Here is a 26,771-nt window from a genome sequence, read left to right on the forward strand (position 1 = left end):
TATCAGTGATCTCTAACCTGTGGCTTTCCAGGTGTTATATAACTACAACTCCCATCATGGCTTGATAGCTGCAGTGTGGGAGCTGAAGTTTTGCAACACCTGGAGAGCCCCCGATTGGGGAACATTTTTCTATACAATGGAGAGGTGACGTGCTTCAGGCCAGCGGTTCTGTCCCAGTAACAGGGGCGAATACTTCTGCATTCAGGAATTTGGAAATTAATCATTCTACTAATTTATTCTGCAGATGAAGCCTAATTAAATCCACAGTGAATCCGCGTGGTAACAAATAAAATGTCTGAAAGCCCGAGAGCGGGGGTGAATACTTTTTATAGGCGTATTGCATTAAAAAATGATACTATCAAGATAAACTACGGACTCTTGAAAGACGCAGGATAAAGCCTTCTGCTCATTAAGCACCCGCAGCCAATAATCCCGTCAGATTGAGACAATTTATGGCACATAAATGATGGAATCTTTCCGGAGGGCCTCGTAAAATTTTTTATGGTGCAATACATGAATAAAACAGCAGCGCACGGAACGCTTGTATCCTGAGGGGCAATTCTGTCATCTGGCAGTTTACTGATTGCTGCATTTAAGAATATCCGACGGTCCAAAAAGGTTCAGTGAAATTCAAGAAGGGCAGCTGGCAGCTCATGGGCAAGCCCCGTCCAGGCAGCACCCAATGAACATGTTACAATGTATCATCCATGCGATATTCTGTGGAAAACAGGACGCCAACCAAAAATGGAAAAATTTACCAAAATTTTCAAAATCATCAGAATCCAGTGTAATGTTTATATAGAAATAAATCTTTTATTTAACTATTAATATTATTATTATTATTATTATTATTATTATTATTAGCCACATTTTTTCCCTTTTTTATTTTGTTTTTGTTACTTTTTATTTAAACCCTCTCTGGCAGGAACCTCTCTCCACTAATCTGTTATAAAAAGCTAAGCCCCGCCTCTATAGCTAAGCCCCACCCATCCATCAGTATCGAGCCAATTGGAAAGAATTATTGTCTGTTTTATCGGCTTGATTTCTCGGCAGAAAGTCGGGCAGAACAGCCAAACCTGTATTCTTTTTTCAAAGTTTTTTTCTATTTTCCTTTTTTATCGAGGTTAAGGTTTAGGGTCCATTTAAAAGGAACCACAATAAATTCTGATTCGAATGCCTGCAGGATGCCCCTTAAAAAAAAATAAAAAAAAATAAATGCAATTGCAGCCACTAAATATTTCCCTTAGGCCTCTTTCACACGGGCGTCATGTTTTTGGCCCGGATAAGATGTGGGTGCGTTGCAGAAAAATGTGCGATTTTTCCACGCAAGTGCAAAACATTGTAATGCGTTTTGCACGCACGTGAGAAAAATCGGCATGTTTGGTACCCAGACCCGAACCCGGACTTCTTCACAGAAGTTCAGGTTTGGGTTAGGTGTTGTGTAGATTTTATTATTTTCCCTTATAACTTGGTAAGTACAATAGGGCTGGAGGGGTTAAAAAAAAAATAATAATTTAACTCACTTTAATCCACTTGATCGCGCAGCCCGGGTTCTCTTCTGTCTTCCTCTTTGAGGAATAGGACCTTTGATGACGTCACTGCGCTCATCACATGGTCCATCACATGATCCATCACAATGGTGATGGATCATGTGACGGACCATGTGATGACCACAGTGACGTCACCACAGGTCCTTTTCCTGTGCACAGCAAAGATGAAGACAGAAGATTAAGGTGAGTTAAATTGTCATTATTTTTTTAACCCCTCCAGCGCTATTGTACTATGCATTCTGTATTAAGAATGCTATTATTTTCCCTTATACCATGTTCCATGTCCCCATCCCGATCGTCTCCTAGCAACCGTGCGTGAAAATCGCACCGCATCCGCACTTGCTTGTGATTTTCACGCAGCCCCATTCACTTCTATGGGGCCTGCGTTGCGTGGAAAACGCACAAAGAGGAGCATGCTGCGATTTTCACACTCATGTGCACAGCCCCATAGAAATGAATGGGTCCGGATTCAGTGCGGGTGCAATGCGTTCACCTCACGCATCGCACCCGCGTGGAAATCTCGCCCGTTTGAAAGGGGCCTTAGGCTTCCTACACAATTTTTTGAGTGCACCAAGGGGGAGATGTACTAAGACATTACAAACGCCAGTCTTAGTATTGGCGCAGAATGCGTCAAGATTACATAGGCCTATTAATAAATACGGTGCAGTCCATGCACCTCTTTCGAATCTACACCATCTATGAGCCAGCGCAGATTTGCAGTTTCTGGCATAAATGTTAGTAAATCCGGTGAGATCCCTTCCAATAAGCCCCCCAATTTTAAAAAGTGGCAAGAGAAGCAAATAATGGTGTCAATGTGGCGTGTGCCATAAATTGCGACTTTGTTACTCCATAAGAGCGTCAAGACAAAAACACAGAAATGAAGTGGCAATTCTGGAGGAGCTGCTCAGCCCCTGACACTGTGGCGTGTCTATTTATTGGGGGAGCAGCCCCACCGCATGTGGACCGCAATAATCGACTAACCCCAGCAAAATATGCATACAATGGAGGATGTCGACGCGGTCCACATGCACCACAAGAAGCAAACTACACAGAATGTAGCAAATAAACATATGAAACACAGAGAGGAAATGCACCAAACAGAAATGCTACTGACTATACTGGGAAGTCATACATGCAGGTATTAAAAGCTGAGACTTTCGCCAATATGTTCCAGTCAGGAAGATATCGGAGCCCATCAATGCACCACGTCACGGTCACTCAGCATGGCAAAGGGTCCTAGCCGCTACTCTAACTATGGTGTGAACATGGTCTGGGGGTGATATAATTTCTGTGTTTTTGTCTTGTTAGATTTGAGTGTGTTTGGACACTCTGTTGCACCTGGTAACTTCCATCACATGGTCTGGCATAGGTGTGGCTCACGGCCTGGCCTCATTCACATTGTACTACCACAGTATTCATGCTGGGCCTTTGTGTGGAGGCTTGGCTGTGTGCTGAATTATATCACCCCCAGACCATGTTCACACCATAGTTAGAGTAGCGGCTAGGACCCTTTGCCATGCTGAGTGACCGTGACGTGGTGCATTGATGGGCTCCGATATCTTCCTGACTGGAACATATTGGCGAAAGTCTCAGCTTTTAATACCTGCATGTATGACTTCCCAGTATAGTCAGTAGCATTTCTGTTTGGTGCATTTCCTCTCTGTGTTTCATATCCATAAGAGCGTCATAAGCACTATGATAAATGTCTTGTTTTATATTTTATTTACATTTAGTGTTTTCAGGTGGTTTTAAACTCCCATAGAGATTCCTATAGGACAAATGCCAGAAAAAACACCTAGAGAATGCAAAACCACTAAACACACAAAAACTGCAAAAAAACTCAGCGAAAAATGTCACCCAGCAGCAGGATTTTCCTGCACACTGCCAATGAGCTGAATGTGGGATCAACAAAATACCGTAAGTGTCTGCCGTGTGTTGGGAGGGCACCACAGGCACTGTTTATTGGGGCGTGGTATGGCGCTCCGCTCCCTCGGCACTGGTTATCATGATTGCTGTATTCTGTAGGCACTGTACAAGTTACAGGTGCAGCCAGCCAGTCGCAGGGGCAACACGTGAGGTGCACGGTGGACCGATGAGGGGCCAAATGATATAAAACACAGTTCATCAGTTTACTCACGGTTAGCAGAAAGCCTCCCTGGGCCGGCAGCACAGTGTTGACAGCACGAAATCCTCCGGGGCACGCTCTGTGGTAGGGAAGCATCAGCCAAGATGGTGGTTGAGGTGCCCTTGATGTTAGGGGTGCTTAGGGTGCTTGTTGCGGCTGAGTCCCTTGATGGTTTTTGTCGTGACGCCAGTACCGTTAATGGTGGTACAACCATAGGTAGTAATAATGAGGTAGACAGTGGTAAGATGCAACTCACAACTTTCACTTTGGATGTGTCTTGGTTGCAGCAGTACAATTATGCCGTCTCTAGATGGTAACAGAGTTAATTCTGCAAATCCACTGTTTTAGGCTTTTCAGGTTTCTTGTTTTTTTGGAGCAGTGGGTTTCTTCTATGTCAGTGGAACTTCTGGTGAGGAGGCCGGAGGCTATGGTATCCTTCACCCAAAATATCCCAAAGGTCCTTTATGCCTGGGTTACGGCTTTTATCCTTTGGATGAATTTAGATCTGTCCTTCTCTCTTGTCCCTTTCTGGACTAAGACTTCTTTTTAGAGCTGAAGTGCTGGATCTGCACCTATACACTCTCTGATCTTCACACTGACCTGTGGTCTCACTCTATTCAACTCTCATCTGCCTCATCTGATCTGATCTCCACCCACTAACTAGGCCTGACCTGAATATATATAGGACCTGAACTTTATCCCCATCTAGTGGCGGGATGTATAAATTACACCTAATAGGCCTGTTAACAGGGATTTTGCAGATACATAAATGCAAAGTTCTACATGACAACCTAGTGTTCTTAATAATATAAAAAAAATGCTTTTAAGCAGTGCCCACACACACGTAGTGGGACGCTGCATACCCACCTAGTAAAATATAAGTCGACCTCGACACATTCTTGACTCAATGTTGTATCGTCCTGAAAGATATAAAAAAGGAGAAGCATGCATGCATAGGGAAATAATGCCATAACTCACATTCTTGTACTTCTTGTACCTATGAATAAAACGGGTTAGGCAAGTATATCTCAGGCAACAACGAAATGCATCAAATGGGGTAACACATTTTTCTCTGGATGCTGCTGTTATACCGGCAACCAAAATAGTCCATAAAGATGAGGAAAACACAAATAAATATCTCAGAAGGCTCACAGAGTTCCCTGGGCACAATAAATATCAAAATGGAATAGCACGGAGGCTCAGGTATGTGAAAGTCTATCTCCGGGTGCGGACTTGAATGTTGCAAAACAGGCAATTAGTCCCTTAAAAAGTCCTTTAAGGCAAATATAACACGACAACAGAATATTTGTCCTTTTGCTGAGTCAGTAGCACTCCAAACAAATTAAGGGTGTCCTCGATGTTGGACTGGCAGAGCTGGAAGTTGTCTTCCCGGCTGCTGGAGCAGGAAATCTCCATAACGGACTGGTGGTTGTCCTCTGGCACTCCTTTCAGATCTCTGAAGTGGCTGTGATTCTTCTGACCTTGTTTCCGGGGAACTTGGGGTTTCCTGAGTTGTAAAAACTTCAGTTTCTGGTTGAAGTGTTGGGGTATTAGTTTTAGCAGGCACTAGAATGCTGAGCCATGGGGTTAAGAACCATTGCAAAGGATCAGAAGCTAGCAATGTTTTTCCTAAGGACTGTATTGTTCCCTCTGGCTCAGTTGGTTTTTACAGTTCTGGCTCAATGGGTTGAATTTCCTCTGGAACAGCTTCTTCCTGAGAAGTTTCTACTGAGGCGTCCTCTTTAAGGCACAATTTTAGACGATTTCTGTGTACTACATGGGATTTATCCTCTTGGGTAATCTCATATGTGTCAGTTTCTGGATTTAAAATAGCAGAAATGGTATAAAGTTCTCTCTCCCATTTGCTATCAAGTTTGCTGGTTCTATTGTTATTTTTTAACCAGACACGATCCCCAATTTTGAGAGGTTCTACCTTGGCAGATTGGTTGTAGTCCTTCTGTTGTTTTTCTTGGGCATGTCCCATGCGTTGTTGAACAATTTCTTGCGCGTTAATCAAACGCCTTTGGTGTTCAGTCACCCAATCAGTCTTTGGTAGGGGGTTGATTGCATCAGGCACTTGTACGCCCAAAGTGTGGTCAGCAGGTAAGGTACCTTGTCGGCCAAACTTAAGGTATTAGGGTGTATACCCAGTAGAACAATGGATAGTGTTGTTGTAGGTATACATCAGTTGAGGCAATAAAGTAGGCCAATCATTTCTTGTAGCAGGTGGGACTGCTCTTAACATTTCAATAAGAGTTTGGTTCATCTTCTCACAAAGTCCATTCCCTTGGGGATGATATGCTGTGGTCCCGATTTTCTGACAATTGTGAAAAGCACATAGTTCCTTGAAGAGTTGTGATTCGAAGGCAGATCCTTGATCTGTGAGGATTCTCTCTGGACATCCATATGGCAACAGGAAATGTTTCCAGAAAGCATCTGCAGTTGTTCTTGCGGTCAAGTCTTTTACAGGCACAGCTACAACAAACTTTGTGTAGTGGTCAATGATGGTCATAGCATAAGTAAAACCTGAGCTACTTGGTTCCAATTTCATATGGTCGATTGCGACTATTTCTAATGGTGTTTTGCTCACTATGGAATGTAAGGGAGATCTTTAGTCATGCTTCTCACCTTTTCCAACAGCGCAGGTGGAACATTCTCGAAACCATTTCTCAATATCTCCTCCCATTCCGATCCAATAAAATCTTCTACGGATGGTGGCTTCTGTTTTCTGCACGCCAAAGTGTCCTGATTGGTCATGGTACATTTCTAAAATGATCCTTGCATCACGGCGTGGTATTAGGATTTGGTATAGACGATCCCATGTAACTGGGTCAAGAGTTCTTCTTAGTAGTAGGCCTTTTTGTAGAAAGAGGTGTTTTCTATGCCTCCATAATTTGGACAACTCTAAGTCTGCATTCTTTCTGCGAATTCTTTCTGGGGTTCTTCCACTGGTGAAGAAATCTTGTAATTCTCCTAACACTCTGCTTTCATTCTGTAATTTGATCCATCTTTCGTTGTCTACATGAGATTTTGGATCCACTTGCAGTTGAGAATTGAAAACCTTTTTCCCTCTTACAGAGATGAGGTCTTGATGGCAAAGTTGTTATAGAAGGACGGCATTTCCACTTCTTCTCAAATGTTTTCTTGTGAAGTCGGGTCTTCTTTGGTTGGCAGACGGGATAATGTATCCGCATTTTCGTTTTCTTTTCCTGTTCTGTACTTTACAGTAAAGTTATTGTTAGCAAGGCGTGAGGCCCATCTTTGCTCCAACGCTCCTAACTTGGCAGTGTTAAGATGTGCTAGTGGATTGTTATCAGTGAAGGCCACAAAGGGTGTTGCAGCAAGATAGTCTTTAAATTTTTCTGTGACAGCCCACACGAGTGCGAGGAATTCCAACTTAAAGGAACTGTAGTTTTGGTCGTTCTTTTCACTAACTCTAAGAGATCTACTAGCGTAGGAAATGACTCTTTCTTTACCTTCTTGTACTTGTGACAAAACAGCTCCCAGGCCTTTCTTACTTGCATCTGTGTAAAGATGAAATGGCTGTTGATAATCCGGGTAACGCAAGATTGGTGGTTCGGTTAATTTCTTCTTCAGGAGCTGGAAGGCAATCTCTCTTTCAGTGTTCCATTCCACTGGTATGGGAGTTTTCTGGTATCTTTTAGGATGCCCTCTCAAAAGTTCCAATATTGGCTCTGCAATTTGGGCAAAATGAGGAATGAAACGTCTGTAATATCCTGCGAAACTGAGGAAACTTCTTACCTCCTTCACCGTAGTGGGAGTAGGCCAATTACGGACTGCGGCTATCTTCTCTGGATCTGGTTTAACACCTTCAGAGCTGACGATATGCCCTAAGTATCTAACTTTAAGTCCATGCTTAATAAGAACTTGGAAAACTTCGGCCAGATGTTTCAAATGGTCTTCATAAGACTTGGAATAGATGATGACATCATCTAAGTATAGCAGGACGGTTTAAAAAAATATGTGGCCCAGACAACGTTCCATGAGTCTCTGAAAAGTCCCAGGCGCATTGCAAAGTCCAAAGGGCATGCAGTTGAACTCAAATAGGCCCATAGGGGTGGTGAATGCAGTCTTTTCACGATCTTCTGGTGCCATTGGTACTTGCCAGTATCCACTGGTTAAATCAAGAGTAGAGAAGTAGGCTGAAGATCCTAAAGCTGTCAAGGATTCCTCTATGCGCGGTAAAGGATAAGCATCTTTGTGTTCAATTTGGTTGATTTTTCTGTAGTCTACACAGAATCTGATGTTGCCGTCTTTTTTCCGGACTAGGACTAATGGTGCAGCCCATGGGCTATTGCTGTCTTTGAGTCTTTCATCTCTTGAATCATTTGCTTGACGGATTGATACATAGTAGGTGGTATAGGCCGATACCTTTCTTTGATCGGTGGGTGTGAACCTGTAGGAATGGAGTGTTTTATGATGTCCACTTCTCCATAGTCTGTAGAATGTTTACTGAAGGCACGGTGATGTTCTTTCACGACTTGCAATACTCGTTCTATTTGGTGTTCTGGTGTGGAAGCAGTGGCGTAGGGATCGCCATAGCAACCATAGCAGTGGCTATGGGGCCCTACGCCACTGGGGGCCCGTCCGGACCGCATTCTGTTTTTTTTATTTTTATTTATTAACACACTACACACAGGCAGCCAGGCAGTGGCGTAACTACCGGGGAAGCAGGGGAAGCAGCTGCTTCGGGGCGCAGCGTGTGTGACAGTTTATTTTCAAGTTAGTTAAATATCTTACTGTCTCCTAAAGTCTCCTGATGTGTCTGGGATTCAAACCCACAACCTCCAATGTCTGAGTGTATCAGAGGCAAAGCATTTACCCTCACAGCCATAAAGGCTGCATTACAACTGATTGAAAAAATATGAGACTTCTACTGTTATAGCTGGCTAAGTGTACATCTATACACATGACAGCTGCCCCAACACACCCAGCACTGCTAAATCTCTATATGACAGCTGTCCCAGCACACTCAGCTCTGCTATATCTCTATATATGAGCAGCTGTCATGTGTATAGATGTACACTTAGCCAGCTATAACTGTAGAAGTCTCATATTTTTTCAGTTGGCAGCAAGGCATCTCTTATGGTCGTGTGGTTAGGTGCTTTGCCTCTGATACAGAAGGTCGTGGGTTCGAATCCCAGCAGAAACTTTTCTGAAATGAAAGCACTGACTCCATATATGGACATACAGGGCGGGACACAGGAAGAGGCTGCATCGCATCGCTGACATGGAGGTAAGTAGAAGTGTTTATTTTTTTTTTTTAATACCCGACTGTTACTGCCATGGGGGGAGTGGGGGGGCACTTGATACTGGCACATGGGGGAGGGGGGTTGGCACCTGATACTGGCACCTGGGGGGGGTTTGCACCTAATACTGGCACATGGGGGGGAGAGGCACCTGATACTGGCACATGGGGGGGGGTTGGCACCTGATACTGGCACCTGGGGGGGGAGGGTAGGGGTTGGCACCTGATACTGGCACATGGGGGGGAGAGAGGCACCTGATACTGGTACATGGGGGGGAGAGAGGCACTTGATACTGGCACTTTTTTGTGGGGGGGGGAGATGGCACTATGATACTGGGACATGGGGGGAGGAGAAAGGCACTTAATACTGACACCTGGGGGGGTTGGCACCTGATACTGGCACATGGGGGAGGGAGAGGCACCTGATACTGGCACCTGGGGGGAGGGGGGTTGGCACCTGATACTGGCACCTGGGGGGGAGAGAGGCACCTGATACTGGCACATGGGGGGAGGGGTTGGCACCTGATACTGGCACAAGGGGGGGGAGGGAGAGAGGCACTTGATACTGGCACTTTTTTTGTGGGGGGGGAGATGGCACTATGATACTGGGACATGGGGGGAGGAGAGAGGCACTTGATACTGGCATGTGTGGGGGTTGGCACTTGATACTGGCACATGGGTGGGTTTGGCACTATGATACTGGCACATGGGGGGGAGAGAGGCACTTGATACTGGCACTTTTTTGGTGGGGGGAGATGGCACTATGATACTGGGACATGGGGGGGGGGGAGGGGTTGGCACCTGATAGTGGCACCTGGGGGGGGAGGGTAGGGGTTGGCACCTGATACTGGCACATGGGGGGGAGGCACCTGATACTGGTACATGGGGGGGAGAGAGGCACTTGATACTGGCACTTTTTTGTGGGGGGGAGGAGAGAGGCACTTGATACTGACACCTGGGGGGGGGGGGGGCTGGCACCTGATACTGGCACATGGGGGGGGAGAGGCACCTGATACTGGCACCTGGGGGGGAGGGGGGTTGGCACCTGATACTGGCACCTGGGGGGGAGAGAGGCACCTGATACTGGCACATGGGGGGAGGGGTTGGCACCTGATACTGGCACAAGGGGGGGAAAGGAGAGAGGCACTTGATACTGGCACTTTTTTTGTGGGGGGGGGAGATGGCACTATGATACTGGGACATGGGGGAGGAGAGAGGCACTTGATACTGGCACATGGGTGGGTTTGGCACTATGATACTGGCACATGGGGGGGAGAGAGGCACTTGATACTGGCACTTTTTTTGGGGGGGGGAGATGGCACTATGATACTGGGACATGGGGGGGAAGAGAGAGGCACTTGATACTGGCATATAGGGGGTTTGGCACTATGATACTGGCACATGGGGGGTGGGAAGGAGAGAGGCACTTGATACTAGCACATTGGGGGGAGATGGCACTATGATACTGGGACATGTGGGGGGAGGAGAGAGGCACTTGATACTGGCACATGATAGGGGGGCATCTATGGGGACACTTACTGGCACATTATTGGGGGGCATTATGGGGACACTAGGCCGGCAGGCCGGACACTGAGGGGCATCTACTGGGGCACTATATATGGGGCATTTTATACTGGTACATTATGGGGGGCACTAGCAGGAAGGGGGGAGAGGAGCACTATGGGGGAATTTACTGGGGGCACTATATAGGGGTATTTTATACTGGGACATTATGGGGGCACTATGGGGACATTAACTCAAGTGGGGGCATTACAAGGGGGTATTTTTGCACTGTCACATTATAAGGAGAATTATTACTACTGGGGGGGCATTATAGTGGGCTTTATTACTCCCCCATGGTATGACCCCCTAGTAGCAGTACCAGCCTCTCCCTGCTCTGCTATCCCTCTGCCCCTTCTCCAAATCCTTATTATGAAATCTTTATCATTAGGATAAAGCACAACATCAGCTCCGCCGAGCCCCCGGCCAAAGTGTGGAAGTGGCGTCCGAGATCCCCAAGGGCCAAGCCAAGTAACTGTAAGTTTTCATGTGAAATATGTTTATGTTATACACATATAGCATCCACTGTGCCACACAATATACAGTATACCTCTACACTGTGCCACACAATATACAGTATACCTCTACACTGTGCCACACAATATACAGTATACCTCTACACTCTGCCACATAATATACAGTATACCACTACACTGTGCCCCACAATAGACAGTATACCTCTACACTGTGCCACACAATATACAGTATACCTCTACACTGTGCCACACAATATACAGTATTCCTCTACACTGTGCCACACAATATACAGTATACCTCTACACTGTGCCACACAATATACAGTATATCTCTACACTGTGCCACACAATATACAGTATACCTCTACACTGTGCCACACAATATACAGTATACCGCTACACTGTGCCCCACAATATACAGTATACCTCTACACTGTGCCGCACAATATACAGTATACCTCTACACTGTGCCACACAATATACAGTATACCTCTACACTGTGCCACACAATATACAGTATACCTCTACACTGTGCCACACAATCTACAGTATACCTCTACACTATGCCACACAATATACAGTATACCTATACACTGTGCCCCACAATGTACAGTATACCGCTACACTGTGCCCCACAATATACAGTATACCTCTACACTGTGCCGCACAATATACAGTATACCTCTACACTGTGCCGCACAATATACAGTATACCTCTACACTGTGCCACACAATATACAGTATACCTCTACACTGTGCCACACAATATACAGTATACCTCTACACTGTGCCACACAATCTACAGTATACCTCTACACTGTGCCCCACAATATACAGTATACCTCTACACTCTGCCACACAATATACAGTATACCTCTACACTGTGCCACACAATATACAGTATACCTCTACACTGTGCCACACAATATACAGTATACCTCTACACTGTGCCACACAATATACAGTATACCGCTACACTGTGCCCCACAATATACAGTATACCTCTACACTGTGCCACACAATATACAGTATACCGCTACACTGTGCCAAAGGAGTGGGGTTTACACAGGAGGAGGGAGGTGCGAAGCGCGCTGGCGGTGCCCTTACAAATATTGGCTGTGGGGCCCAGTCACTTCTAGTTACGCCCCTGCGTGGAAGCATCTCCCACATTAAGTTCTTTCCACCACGGGGTGTTTAAGTTTTGGCCCTGTGGGTGTTGTTTCTGTAGAGCATGCACGACATATTACTATAGACTGAGCTTTATGTCAGTATTAGTACCCTATATACTGTATGCACTTGTAGTCTACTTGGGATCAATGTGATCCAGCACATTATGAATTAATATAGGTTATGAATTAGAGATTTTATATGAATTATTGTGTCTATCACTGTGTCTATGAATTGTTATGGACTTTTTTTATTGGGTTTTTTATGTGTTTTTTTTTTTTTTTTTATCTTTTATTGTAATATCTATTTAACTTTGATCATGTGATATACCACCATATTAACATTGTATTGTAATCATGTGAATTGGCGGTATTATTTAACCTTGTGTATTAATTGCTGGATGTTTCGCTTCGTTAAGCATAGTGTATATAGAGGAATGGTGCTGGTACACCCTAATATGTAAATATCAGCACCCATGAATATGGGATCATCGTAACCCTAATGTGGATGACTTTTATATATAGGGATCCCGTATTTCCCCCAAATTGTACTAGCCACCCCTGAGATGTAATCACATCCCCTTTTTAATAGGATCCATCTGCTGGTGTTTGCGGGTCACTTGCGTTCCACTGGGTCGCGGTTCTACGCATGCGCTGCACGGCGCCATCTCAGCGTGCTCCGTGACGTCAATATGCGCCGTGCATTGGCGGGGACGCGCTGAGAGATGGCTCCGTGGATCATGGTGCTTCCGCGCCCTCTGTGTTGGACCACAGGTGTTCGCAACCCAGGTAAACCCTCCCATGTCATAGACTAGGCTGTGGATATATTGTACTAAGCCTGCCAGTTACATGTGGTCTATGACCGTTTAGGACGTTGCTGTGTATTGCACGGACATCCAGGGATATTCCATTGTGTATCGCGTTACTTAGTCTCCTAATGGGGTGGTATTTATCATCAGTGATACAGATTTGGGTGCCCGTGAGTCACAGTATCTGACCTGATACCCACCAAGTGCTGAACTTCCTTGTGGAGATACATAAGAGCTCAGCTGTGTATATTTTGCCCTTCGCTTCTCTGTATACTGTTTTCCATCTTGCCCTTTTTTTCTACATATTTTAATATACAATAAATTGATGTTATTTTGGATATATGATCTCCACTTGCTTTTTTGCTATGATATTGGATGTTTTTCCAGGTGGAATGTTGTGCTGTCAAGTATAGACAGAGAGGTTTTGTAGGTTTACATGTCCTATCATTGCCTGCAAATCATGTTCCGTGGCTCCATTCAAGTCAATGGATCCGCGAAAAAAAAGAAACACATACGGAATGTACTCCGTATGTGTTCCATATCCGTTCCGTTTTTGCGGAACCATCTATTGAAAATTTTATGCCGAGACCAATTTTTTCTATGTAATTACTGTATATGCTATACGGAAAAACGGAACAGAAAAACGGAATGGAACCGGAAACACTACTGAAACAAAAAAAGCGGCCCGCAAAACACTGAAAAAGCCATACGGTCATGTGAACAAGCCCTAACACTGAGCAATTTAGCGCAGGTTGCGCTACAAACATATATTGCTGCTGTCACACATAATAGTCCTTACAAGGACTTTTTGGTCTCTGAAGAGTTTTTCTAACAAAAGTATTCCTATTTCACTCTCTACACTATCTCTCCCTTCTGCTCTCCAGCTCTCCCTGACTAAGACTGAGCCGAACACGTGTCATCGGGAGCTTATAGCACCTGATGAGGCGTTCCGGCCGGCCAATCACTGTAACGACAGTAGCCAACATGGCTACGGCATTACAGTGCGTGCCAGTACCTTCCTGCACATTTATTGGCTGCTTAGCAGTCGCGAAACGTGCGGGAAGGAGACTCGAGCATTGTGATCGAGCACATGCGGTATTCGGCCGAGTACCGCCATGTGCCGAGCATAGTGACGCTTGAGCCGAACTGGTATTCAGCCGAACATGCTCGCTCATCACTAGTAATAAGTTCTTATCACTATATTGATCTATAGACCTGGATTACTTATCATTGTTATCATTTATTATGATTTTCCAATTTGTCCATATATAATGTTGGATGTCTATGATTTTGGGATAGGTTGTCAAGAAAAAAGAAAAATTCTGGTTGCGAATCCTAGTGGGAGGATGAAGGACAGGTAGGAAAATTCTGCAGAGACAAGAGATGGATGAAAGAAGTCATCATGGTGGTCTGGTTTGTATGGAGAAGATAAAGAAAATGTCTAATGACATCACAGGATATAAGAGACATGTGGCGCTGTATGTAATGTTTTCTAAGTATGCCTTTAACAGCAGGGCTGGAGGGAAGAAGGGGTTAGGTAGTACATTTGGCATGGGAGTGGGGAGAGGCACATTGTTTTAATTTTCACCTTAGGCAGCAGAAAGGCTAGGTGCACCCCTGACGCCGTCATGGAGAAGCAATCAAAATGATGGCCAATGATAAATGTGGTATCACTGTAATCGTACTGACCCCGAGAATGAAGGGAACAGGTCAGTTTTATCTCATGAGGAATCTGTAAAAACAAAATGCATAAAATGTATCAAGGCTATGTGAAAATAAAAATAAAAAAAGTTATGGCTCCGGGAAGGCAGGGAGTAAAAAAAAGGGACAACAAAATGAAAAACCACAAGATCTTGTATTAGGTCAGGAGTGGATGTTGGCCTCTGGATTTAAAGGGAACTTGTCATCAACTTTATGATGCCCATACTAACGGCTGAATAAAGTAGAGACAGGTGAGTTGATTTCAGCGGTCTGTCATTTATAAGTTAAAAGTAAGTGGTTGCCGAGGACCAACATCACAATCATTGCTGACTGGGCCTGGAGAAGAGTCCTGGCCTCCTGAGAAGAGTCCTGGTTATTCATGATCTCCTGCTCTCCCTGTCCCACCTGCTGATGACTGACCGGCTTCTACCTAGTTGTCTCCCTTTCTCTCTCTAGGAGAGAACTGCCAATCATCAGCAGATGGACGGGGAGAGCAGGAGATTATAATAACCAGGACTCTTCTCAGGTAGATGTGACTCTTCTTAAGGCCTGGGCTGCAATGATTATGATCCTGGTTCTCGGCAAACACTTACTTTTAGCTCATGAGGGACACACCGCTGACATCGGCATTTCTGTCACTATTTTATGCTGCCCTCAGTGTGGTCAGCATAAAGTTGATGACAGGTTCCCTTTAAGAATGTGTCAAGTCACTGATAGCAAACAGAGATCTTAAGAAATCTAAGGAATTGGAATAGAAATTATTTTAGAAAATTAGAGAATTTCAAGTATCTGATTCTTAAACTATGTAAAGGAGAGTTAGGCCTTTATTAGACTGGCTGATTGTCGGCCAGTTCATCAGTGGCAATCGTTTGTATGAACGCTCGTTACGACTAGTCTTACAATGTCAGGGCTCATGCACACGACCGTATGTATTTTGTGGTCCGCAAAAAACACAGATCTGCAAAAAAACAAACAAAAAAAAAACTGATGAGATCTGCGTGTGACATCCGGGTTACATCCGTTTTTTTTGCAGATCCATTGTAACAATACCTGTCCTTGTCAGCAAAACAAAAAAGAATAGGACATGTTCCATTTTTTTTGCGGAACGGCCATGCGGACATACAGATACAGAATGCACACAGAGTAGGGTTGAGCGATATACCGGTATCCATGATATACCGCAATATTAAAACACGGCGATATGGGGATATCGCAGTTTCCGAATAACCACGGTATTTAATGACGTCATAGGAGTTGTCGCATATGTGCTGACCACTTCTAAAATGTCCGATTCCTGCCACCTGCTTACGTTCCCCGGTCACTGGCCTCTGCCTCCTGCATTACTACTAGCACGCGGAGGGCTGAACCTGGCTGCAGGGACGAGCAGGCTTTTTTTTTTCACTTTATATAAACCTGTCATAAACTGCCGCACAAGTCTGGTGCTTCGCAGCCGCCGCCTTTCACCTTGCTCTGCTCCTCCTCCACCTTTCACCTTGCTCTGCTCCTCCTCCACCTCTCGTCTTGCTCTGCTCCTCCTCCGCCTTTCACCTTGCTCTGCTCCTCCTCCGCCTTTCACCTTGCTCTGCTCCTCCTCCACCTCTCGTCTTGCTCTGCTCCTCCTTCGCCTCCCGTCTTGCTCTGCTCCTCCTCCGCCTTTCACCTTGCTATGCTCCTCCTCCACCTCTCGTCTTGCTCTGCTCCTCCTCCACCTCTCGTCTTGCTCTGCTCCTCCTCCGCCTTTCACCTTGCTCTGCTCCTCCTCCACCTCTCATCTTGCTCTGCTCCTCCTCCGCCTTTCACCTTGCTATGCTCCTCCTCCACCTCTTGTCTTGCTCTGCTCCTCCTCCACCTCTCGTCTTGCTCTGCTCCTCCTCCGCCTTTCACCTTGCTATGCTCCTCCTCCACCTCTCGTCTTGCTCTGCTCCTCCTCCGCCTTTCACCTTGCTCTGCTCCTCCTTCACCTCTCGTCTTGCTCGGCTCACCCTCCGCCTTTCACCTTGCTCTGCTCCTCCTCCACCTCTCGTCTTGCCGTCATCTGCTGCAACATTACCAAGACTTTGTACAAACATTAATATATGTCACCAATACGTGTCTTCACTCCAGTGTTACAGGTTGTCCACCTGTGATGTAATACGCATATAAATAGAGAGGTCACTGTGTACATACATGACGTGTATATCTGTATATATCGTGTGTACTGGGCTCCGGTAGACTAAAGAGTGACAGCAAAGTCTCCTTGTGGCTTCCCCCATACAGTATAATGTCTCTTTGTGTCCCCCATACAGTATAATGTCTCCTTGTGGCTGCCCCCATACAGTATAACGTCTCCTTGTGGCTGCCCCATACAGTATAATGTCTCCTTGTGGCCGCCCCCATACAGTATAACGTCTCCTTGTGGCTGCCCCATACAGTGTAACGTCTCCTTGTGGCTGCCCCATACAGTATAACGTCTCCTTGTGGCTGCCCCATACAGTATAACGTCTCCTTGTGGCTGCCCCCCATACAGTATAATGTCTCCTTGTGGCTGCCCCCATACAGTGTAACGTCTCCTTGTGGCTGCCCCATACAGTGTAACGTCTCCTTGTGGCTGCCCCATACAGTGTAACGTCTCCTTGTGGCTGCCCCATACAGTATAATGTCTCCTTGTGGCTGCCCCCATACAGTATAACGTCTCCTTGTGGCTGCCCCCATACAGTGTAACGTCTCCTTGTGGCTGCCCCATACAGTATAATGTCTCCTTGTGGCTGCCCCCATACAGTGTAACGTCTCCTTGTGGCTGCCCCATACAGTGTAACGTCTCCTTGTGGCTGCCCCATACAGTATAATGTCTCCTTGTGGCTTCCCCCATACAGTATAACGTCTCCTTGTGGCTGCCTCCATACAGTGTAACGTCTCCTTGTGGCTGCCCCATACAGTATAATGTCTCCTTGTGGCTGCCCCCATACTGTATAACGGCTCCTTGTGGCTGCCCCCATACAGTGTAACGTTTCCTTGTGGCTGCCCCCATACAGTGTAATGTCTCCTTGTGGCTGCCCCATACAGTATAACGTCTCCTTGTGGCTGCCCCCATACAGTATAATGTCTCCTTGTGGCCCCCCATACAGTATAATGTCTCCTTGTTGCTGCCCCATACAGTATAACGTCTCCTTGTGGCCCCCCCATACAGTATAATGTCTCCTTGTTGCTGCCCCATACAGTATAACGTCTCCTTGTGGCTGCCCCATACAGTATAATGTCTCCTTGTGGCTGCTCCATACAGTATAATGTCTCCTTGTGGCTGCCCCCATACAGTATAACATCTCCTTGTGGCCGCCCCCCATACAGTATAGCGTCTCCTTGTGGCTTCCCCCATACTGTATAACGGCTCCTTGTGGCTGCCCCCATACAGTGTAACGTCTCCTTGTGGCTGCCCCATACAGTATAACGTCTCCTTGTGGCCCCCATACAGTATATTGTCTCCTTGTGGCTGCCCCCATACAGTATAACGTCTCCTTGTGGCTGCCCCCATACAGTATAACGTCTCCTTGTGGCTGCCCCCATACAGTATAACGTCTCCTTGAGGCTGCCCCATACAGTATAACGTCTCCTTGTGGCTGCCCCCATACAGTATAATGTCTCCTTGTGGCTGCCCCCATACAGTATAATGTCTCCTTGTGGCCCCCCATACAATATAACGTCTCCTTGTGGCTGCCCCCATACAGTGTAACGTCTCCTTGAGGCTGCCCCCATACAGTGTAACGTCTCCTTGTGGCTGCCCCATACAGTATAACGTCTCCTTGAGGCTGCCCCCATACAGTGTAACGTCTCCTTGAGGCTGCCCCCATACAGTGTAACGTCTCCTTGTGGCTGCCCCATACAGTATAACGTCTCCTTGTGGCTGCCCCATACAGTATAACGTCTCCTTGTGGCTGCCCCCATACAGTATAATGTCTCCTTGTGGCTGCCCCCATACAGTATAATGTCTCCTTGTGGCCCCCCATACAATATAACGTCTCCTTGTGGCTGCCCCCATACAGTATAATGTCTCCTTGTGGCCCCCCATACAATATAACATCTCCTTGTGGCTGCCCCATACAGTATAATGTCTCCTTGTGGCTGCCCCATACAGTATAACGTCTCATTGTGGCCCCAAGTGTTTTTTTTCTTCTAAATGGGTATTTATCGCGATATATATCGTTATCGCGATAAATTTCTTAATATCGTTATCGTGGGAATATTTTTGTTAAAGAAGAAAAAACCTTATCGACGCCAAAATAATGATTACTGGACAACAGACTCCGACTCCAGTGTTTCGGATGACCCTGGCCACACATCAGCTGATCTTGCAAGGGAGCCATGTGACCCTTTGGGAAAAGGATCAGAAGAGGAGGGAGGAAGACCAACAAAAACAACAGGGGTCAGGAAGTCAGGAAGGGAGAAGAAACAAGTCTCTTGGAGAAAGTAGATAGCCTCCCATCCACTGAAGAAAATTTGGTGATCAGCCTAACTGGCCGCCTGTTACCACCTGGTTGTATAAAGATCCTGAACAAAGGACTTGGTTACAGCTTGACTGAAAGGTTTGATCCTGTAACCTTCGAAGTCGACTTGTTCAAAGCCACCCGTAAATTGTACCTACACAAGCTATTCAGAGACACCCCTCAGAAATTACCTACCACCCTGGGAGAGTTACCACTCCAGTCGGATCCCGTGGCCTTCCAAGTGTCCAATAAATTTAATGATGATGAACGAGCCTGTCTTGAATTTCTAACTGGAATGGATGCCACTGAGAGATCTTTAACTGATGTCTCCGTGGATCCATTCACTGGTGGAGTGAGATCCACCTTTTGCCCACCCATGCCCGCTGGGAGTAGCATTGATATCTTCCAATATCAAGTTATGAGGGATATCAGAGCGGTGATATATTCCACTGCTCAACCTAACATCAGTATAGAGGAACAGAAAGCCTTACAGTGGCTCTGTTCCCAGGAAGATATAATAGTGAAACCAGCGGACAAGGGGGGCAATGTTGTTCTCATGTCTAGAGAATTTTACATCAACGAAGCTCTCAGACAATTGGGTGATACCTCTGTCTATGAAAGGATACGGGGGGATCCCCTGCCTAGTACCCAGCAGCTGCTGCAATCCCTCGGCAAAAAATACGTGGAGGTGGGTTTTTTACCCAAAAATATGTTGGACAAACTTGTCCCGTTATCTCCGGCAAAGCCATCTTGGTATTTTCTTCCAAAGGTGCATAAGTCACTGAGCCACCCCCCGGGGCGTCCCATCGTCGCGGGGATTGGCTCAGTGACTGAGCCTTTATCCAAGTATGTGGACTGGCTTCTGAGACCAGTACTCAGCAGCGCCCCTGCCTATCTCAGGGATACCAATGACTTTTTGTTGGCCCTGAAAGAAATCTGTTGGCAGAAAGATTACCAACTTGTAACCCTCGATGTGGAGAGCCTCTACACCCGCATCCCTTATGATGCGGGTGTTGAGGCGATCCTGGACATCGTGGTGAACTTGGGAAAAAGCCCTGTATATTGTGAGTTTGTTGGGGAAGCGTTGAAGTTCATTTTAATGAACAATGTTTTCCAATTTGGTGACGAGTGGTTCAGGCAGAAGCTGGGTACGGCTATGGGGACCCCCGTCTCCTGCACTTTTGCTAATATGTACCTTGCCAGACTAGAGGACAGATACATATATTCTGTCAATAATCCTATTCTTTCTAAATTGAAAACGTACCTACGTTTTGTAGATGATGTTTTTGTAGTCTGGGAAGGTGCAGAAGAGGAGTGCAATGAGTTTGTTGATTATTTAAACAAAAATGACATGGGCATGACCTTCACCATGAATTTTGGAGGAAAGAGGTTGGAATTCCTGGATGTGGCTGTCCTGGTGGAAGGCGACGAGTTGGTCACGGAGGGCTTCCGTAAGCCCACGGCGACCAACTCCTTGCTCCACCACGACAGCTTCCATCCACGGAGTGTCAAATGGCCGTACCATACGGACAGTTTATTAGACTGAGACGTATTAACAGCAAAAGCAGTGGTTACCATAGACAGGCTGATGATCTTAAACAGTGCTTAGTAAAAAGGGGTTACCCTGAAGAAGCACTAAGCAGAGATATGGAAAGAGTGGAGGAAAATTTCTCACAGGATTGCCTTCTGAAGAGTGGCAACCAGAAAAAAGATAGGAGTGTTGATCAGATCAAGGGGGCTAGATTTGCGTTCTCCTTCAAATACAGTCCAATGGCGGATTGCATCCGGTCGGTCATATTTAAGAATTGGGACGTTTTGAGGAGGGACGCAACTCTTAATGAGCTGACAGGACAGAGACCCCTTATCTCCTTTAGAAGGAGTCACACCGTCAAGGACAAACTCGTTAGGAGCAGGCTCCAGAAAGACAAGAGCAAGAATTGGCTAAAAAGTAATTTGCCAAAAGGCAATTACAGGTGTGGAAATTGTTCACTGTGCACCAATAATTCGCAGAAAAAGAGTATTGAATTTGCTGGTATCCGGCATACTGTCAATACCTTTATTAACTGCCGCAGTACTTACTTAGTATATTTATTATTGTGCACATGTGGATGTTTTTACATCGGTAAAACTATCCGATGTCTTTTTGAACACTTTAACTCCATTAAGACAGGGAAAGGGTGCCCTAGGTTTATAGAACACATTAGAAGTGCCCATGATAGTGATACGAGTTGTGTCTCTTTTTCTGGCCTGGAAATTGTGTCCGCCCCTCTGCAGGGGGGAGACAGACACCGCCTCCTCCTGCAGAGAGAGGCCAAGTGGATATTGCGCACACAAGCCCTAGGGTAATTGGAACTTAATGATAGGAACGATCTAAGTCCATTTTTGTAACATCTTAGCATGTGTAGTTTCTTGTTGCTTAATGTGTGTATGTTCCTTGATTTTTGCACTTACATTGTTTTTACATTGTTTTTATATGTATCCCGTTTCAGTCATTGTAACGGACCGTTTCAGCAGACAAGGGGTTAAAATCCGTTTAGGCGATAAGCCCCTTTCTGAGAGACAGGCACAGCTACTGCAGGACACCAACCTCCCGAACTGGATACAAAGTAGCACTCCAAACTGGAACCTCACGAATAGCTGCTAGCAGACGAACAGGAAAAGCATACAATCCTGGCAATCGGTCTTCTAACAGCATACAGTGAATCCCCCCAATAACGAGAGAAGGCTCCGTGTTGAGGGTCAAACAGTGGTCTGACTGTACTTCACGTACAGCCTCTTTTATTCATAAACCACAAACATAGTACTGCCCACAGGGGTTTGAAATACAACCAATCAGTAATTTACAACACATACAATGATACAACAGCAACCAATCGTTCACGCCCCCAGAGGACCAGAATGAAGACTGTGACATAGGACAACATATCCCCACAATGCATCATGGTTTCCTCCTCTCTGTCCAGACAACCTGAAGAGCAATCCAATTATCTCTGAGGACAAAGGGAGATCGCCAATACACATGTGAGGACAACAGAACAGACATCACCATTTAAACACACAATGGGACAATGGCACAATAGAAACACACCCGCATATTCCTCCCAAGCAGACAAGTTACACTTATTATAAATTGTTACAACTTTGTGAGTTTACATTGGCCATACATATAACTTACATTAATTCAAACAGTATAACTTTGTGACAAACCTATCCAAAATTCACTTGAATCGGTTCAGGGGTTTAAAAGTTAGTATATGGCCATAATCCTGGGGCAAGAGGCCAGCAGCCCGTCCTCTCCAAAACCCAGTGGCGAGGTCGGTTTCGCCACACATCTCCCCCCCCCCCCCCCCAGGCAAGACTAACCAGATACCTGACCTCACGCCGGTCGGTACCTGAGTTAGTCTGGCAGCCCACCCACAACCAAATACTGGACCTGTTGACTTTAGTAGCCTGTCTCTGTCCAGTGAGTCCACCAAGGTTATGTTGGAAGCTGGTACTCTCGGTCTCTGTGTTGCTCCCTGGCTTGGAGTGGAGGTTGCTTTGTGGGCAGGTATCAGCGGTACTCTGCCCTGGTGCCAGCGCTACCACGGAAGAAGCCTGGTTGGAGCCTGGTTGTTGGAGGGGGAGACCGACTGTCTCTACCCCCTGTGCTGTAAGTGCAGAGACCACGGTCCCATCTGCACTGTTGTGGGGCTTACTGTCTCCCCCTGGTGCGTTAAGCTGCCGCTGGGGAGAGGGGGTAACAAGCTCCTCTCCCATACATACTTCCAGCCGCTGGGGAGGGCGACCGACCGTCTCCGCTCCCAATACAGTGTCCTGTTGCTGGGGAAAGGAGACTGGGCTCTCTATTCCCTGCTGGACACTCTGCCGCTGGGGGACAGGACCGACTGTCTCTGCCCCCTGTAACTCCGCCTGCCGCTGGGGAAAGGAGACTGGGCTCCCAATCCCCAAAAAATCATGCTGCTGCTGGCGGGCAGGAACAACTACCTCTGCCCCCTGTAACTCAGCCTGCCGCTGAGGAGGGAGGACGCTGCTCTCCTCTCCCTGCATTTCACACTGCCTTCCCGGCATATCACTCTGCTGCTGGGGGGCAGGAACAACTACCTCTGCCCCCTGTAACTCAGCCTGCCGCTGGGGAGGGAGGACGCTGCTCTCCTCTCCCTGCATTTCACACTGCCTTCCCGGCATATCACTCTGCTGCTGGGGGGCAGGAACAACTACCTCTGCCCCCTGTAACTCAGCCTGCCGCTGGGGAGGGAGGGCGCTGCTCTCCTCTCCCTGCACTTCACACTGCCACTGGGGAATGGAGACTGGGCTCCCAATTCCCTGCAGTACCGGTGGAGAGACATCGGTCCCATCTCTACCGGCCACCTGGGGTCCTTCCCAGTAACACTCTACAATATCTGCTCAGCTGAATGGGTCTGGATCTGGGTCTGTCACCTTACCGTCCTGCTGAGCCTTCTCAATGGAGTGGAAGAGATCTCGGTAGTCCTGCTCCAGTTCCCACTCCAGGGTTGCTAGGTGAGCCAGGTCTTGCTCTACCTCATGGGGGTCATCCCACTCATGCTTAGCCTCCCTCTCATAGAAAATGTCCTGAAGTCTGGACTGTACAGGGCTCCCGAAGTCAGGCTCTGCAAAGGACTCCCATAACAAGCCAGGACCATAAAACTCCTCTCCCTCTGGCTTGTCATGTTCGGCTGTCCAGGGTATATACTGTGCCATATACCACCAAAGCGCCTGGTAGGCATCCTCCAGCCATAGCTCCTGCCATACCCGGTGCTCTAGTTCCTTCACCCATTCCTCCAGGGGCTGCTCTCCCAGGAAGGGCATCCGCAGGGCCACTTGCTTCTGCAACCGCTGCTCTTCACTGGGGAGACTCTCACCCCGCTGGTATTGTAGATTATCCAGGGCCTGGTACCAGATGCCTTTCCTTAATGCATCCCGGCCATCCAGGTCCTCCTCCTCGTATAACACTGCTGGTTCCATCCTGCTGCTGTCAGGCACGCTGTACTGGGACATGCGTTGTCCTTAAATTGTAGAATCCACAAAAATGGTGTCTCCTGTAGCTGTCCTTCTGGCTGTAGGAACGATCCCGCTGCTTGCCACCAATGTAACGGACCGTTTCAGCAGACAAGGGGTTAAAATCCGTTTAGGCGATAAGCCCCTTTCTGAGAGACAGGCACAGCTACTGCAGGACACCAACCTCCCGAACTGGATACAAAGTAGCACTCCAAACTGGAACCTCACGAATAGCTGCTAGCAAACGAACAGGAAAAGCATACAATCCTGGCAATCGGTCTTCTAACAGCATACAGTGAATCCCCCCAATAACGAGACAAGGCTCCGTGTTGAGGGTCAAACAGTGGTCTGACTGTACTTCACGTACAGCCTCTTTTATTCATAAACCACAAACATAGTACTGCCCACAGGGGTTTGAAATACAACCAATCAGTAATTTACAAAACATACAATGATACAACAGCAACCAATCGTTCACGCCCCCAGAGGACCAGAATGAAGACTGTGACATAGGACAACATATCCCCACAATGCATCATGGTTTCCTCCTCTCTGTCCCGGAGACAACCTGAAGAGCAATCCAATTATCTCTGAGGACAATGGGAGATCGCCAATACATATGTGAGGACAACAGAACAGACATCACCATTTTAAACACACAATGGGACAATGGCACAATAGAAACACACCCGCATATTCCTCTCAAGCTGACAAGTTACAATTATTATAAATTGTTACAACTTTGTGAGTTTACATTGGCCATACATATAACTTACATTAATTCAAACAGTATAACTTTGTGACAAACCTATCCAAAATTCACTTGAATCGGTTCAGGGATTTAAAAGTTAGTATATGGCCCAAAATCCTGGGGCAAGAGGCCAGCAGCCCGTCCTCTCCAAAACCCAGTGGCGAGGTCGGTTTCGCCACAGTCATCTCCTCTATGCTGACGCGGCCCGACTTGTTAATTTCCATGGCAACGGCCTGCGCCAGCATTTAAAAGGAGCAATGCGTAAGCACGCATTGACGCACAGCCAGAAGAAGCGCACATAGCGCGAAACGGCCGCCGCTGATCAATGCGTGTTTTTTTGAATTGTCCGCCCCCTGCCTGATGTAACACTGGATTAATAAAGTTGCTGTATTGACTACACACGGGTGAGTGCCGCTGTTTTGTTCGGTTCTACAGTACCTTCATTCTTGCATCTCACTTGCACAGCTGAGCACCGCCAACCGTGTGTGTCCTCTCCAGCCACGCACAGCGTTCTGATTCATGTGCGCTCAGCCAGAGTAGTGGTGCCGCCCCCTACCTCATTTGTTACAAATATTTTTGTTATCGCCCAACCCTAGCACAGAGTCATTTTAATTTTTTTGCAGCCTTGTTTAAATGAATGGTTCCACATACGGGCATCAAAAAAAACGGAATGGATATGAACAAAAAAACATTCATGTGCCTGAGCCCTAATACTGCCGCTGATTACCCGATGAACAAGCAAACGCTCGTTCATCGGGCAATTCCGATTTTTAAGCAAGCTTAAAAATCATTGTTTGCCAGCGGCACATCGTACCGTCTAATCCTAATCTGCAACAATCGCTCCTCCCCTACTCTTCCTTCCATCAATCACCTGTGTAATCACCTAATCTAATGCAGCCTCTAGAGCAGCACCCCCATAAAGAGGGGGGAGGGGGGGGGGTTAGATACAAGCTTCCATGGCTGCAATACAAAAGCAAATAAGGACTACAGGTAGCAGCACACGGCCTAATGCCCACAATGCCCACCAGTAGCAGTGGTAGTTTTCATTGTTTGCAGCGAAGAAATAATAAGCCCCGCGTATGTATTGTCCATGCGGAATGTTACAATGTAACACTATGGACTATGGATACATTGTGAGCAGACTGGAGCAGCCCTGTGTGATGCATGCGGAGACACTCTGCTTCACCTGCATCAATCCTTACCAGGTCTCAGGACACAAAAGTAATAATAAAATTAATAAGTGGGGCGCACGGTGCCGGACGCAGCAGGAAGAACGTGTAATAACTTCTTGTTTATGAAATAATAGAAGACGTGCGGCCACGGGAGAATGATGGTAATAAAGCTGATGAGATTCGGTATATATATCACATCTGATGCATTGTAATAAAGGTGACGCGGGGACTCAGAGCTGCTGGGCTTTACTCCGGCCTCCGGAGACCACGAAGGGTAAAAAAGTGAAGTTTATTAAATTTATTTAGTTCACAAGGTGAAAAGGAGAAAATAAAACAACTTCAACTGATGCATTAGGTGATGGCACACAGTGCAGTTCTGACACGCACTTAGGTCCCTTTCACGCGAGCGAGTTTTCCGCGCGGGTGCGATGCATGAAGTGAACGCATAGCACCCGTACCGAATCCTGACCCATTCATTTCAATGGGTCTGTGTACACGAGCGTTTCTTTCACGCATCAGTTCTGCGTTGCGTGAAAAACGCAGCATGTTCTATATTCTGAGTTTTTCACGCAGCCCTGGCCCCATAGAGGTGAATGGGGCTTCAGTGAAAAACGCATCGCATCCGGAAGCAAGAGCGGATGCGTTTTTCACTGGTGTTTGCTAGGAGATGTTGTTTGCAAACCTTCAGTTTTTTATCACGCGCGTCAAAAACGCAT

This window comes from Bufo bufo, chromosome 8 (genome assembly GCF_905171765.1).
Source record: "Bufo bufo chromosome 8, aBufBuf1.1, whole genome shotgun sequence".
In the NCBI taxonomy this organism is placed as follows: Eukaryota; Metazoa; Chordata; class Amphibia; order Anura; family Bufonidae; genus Bufo; species Bufo bufo.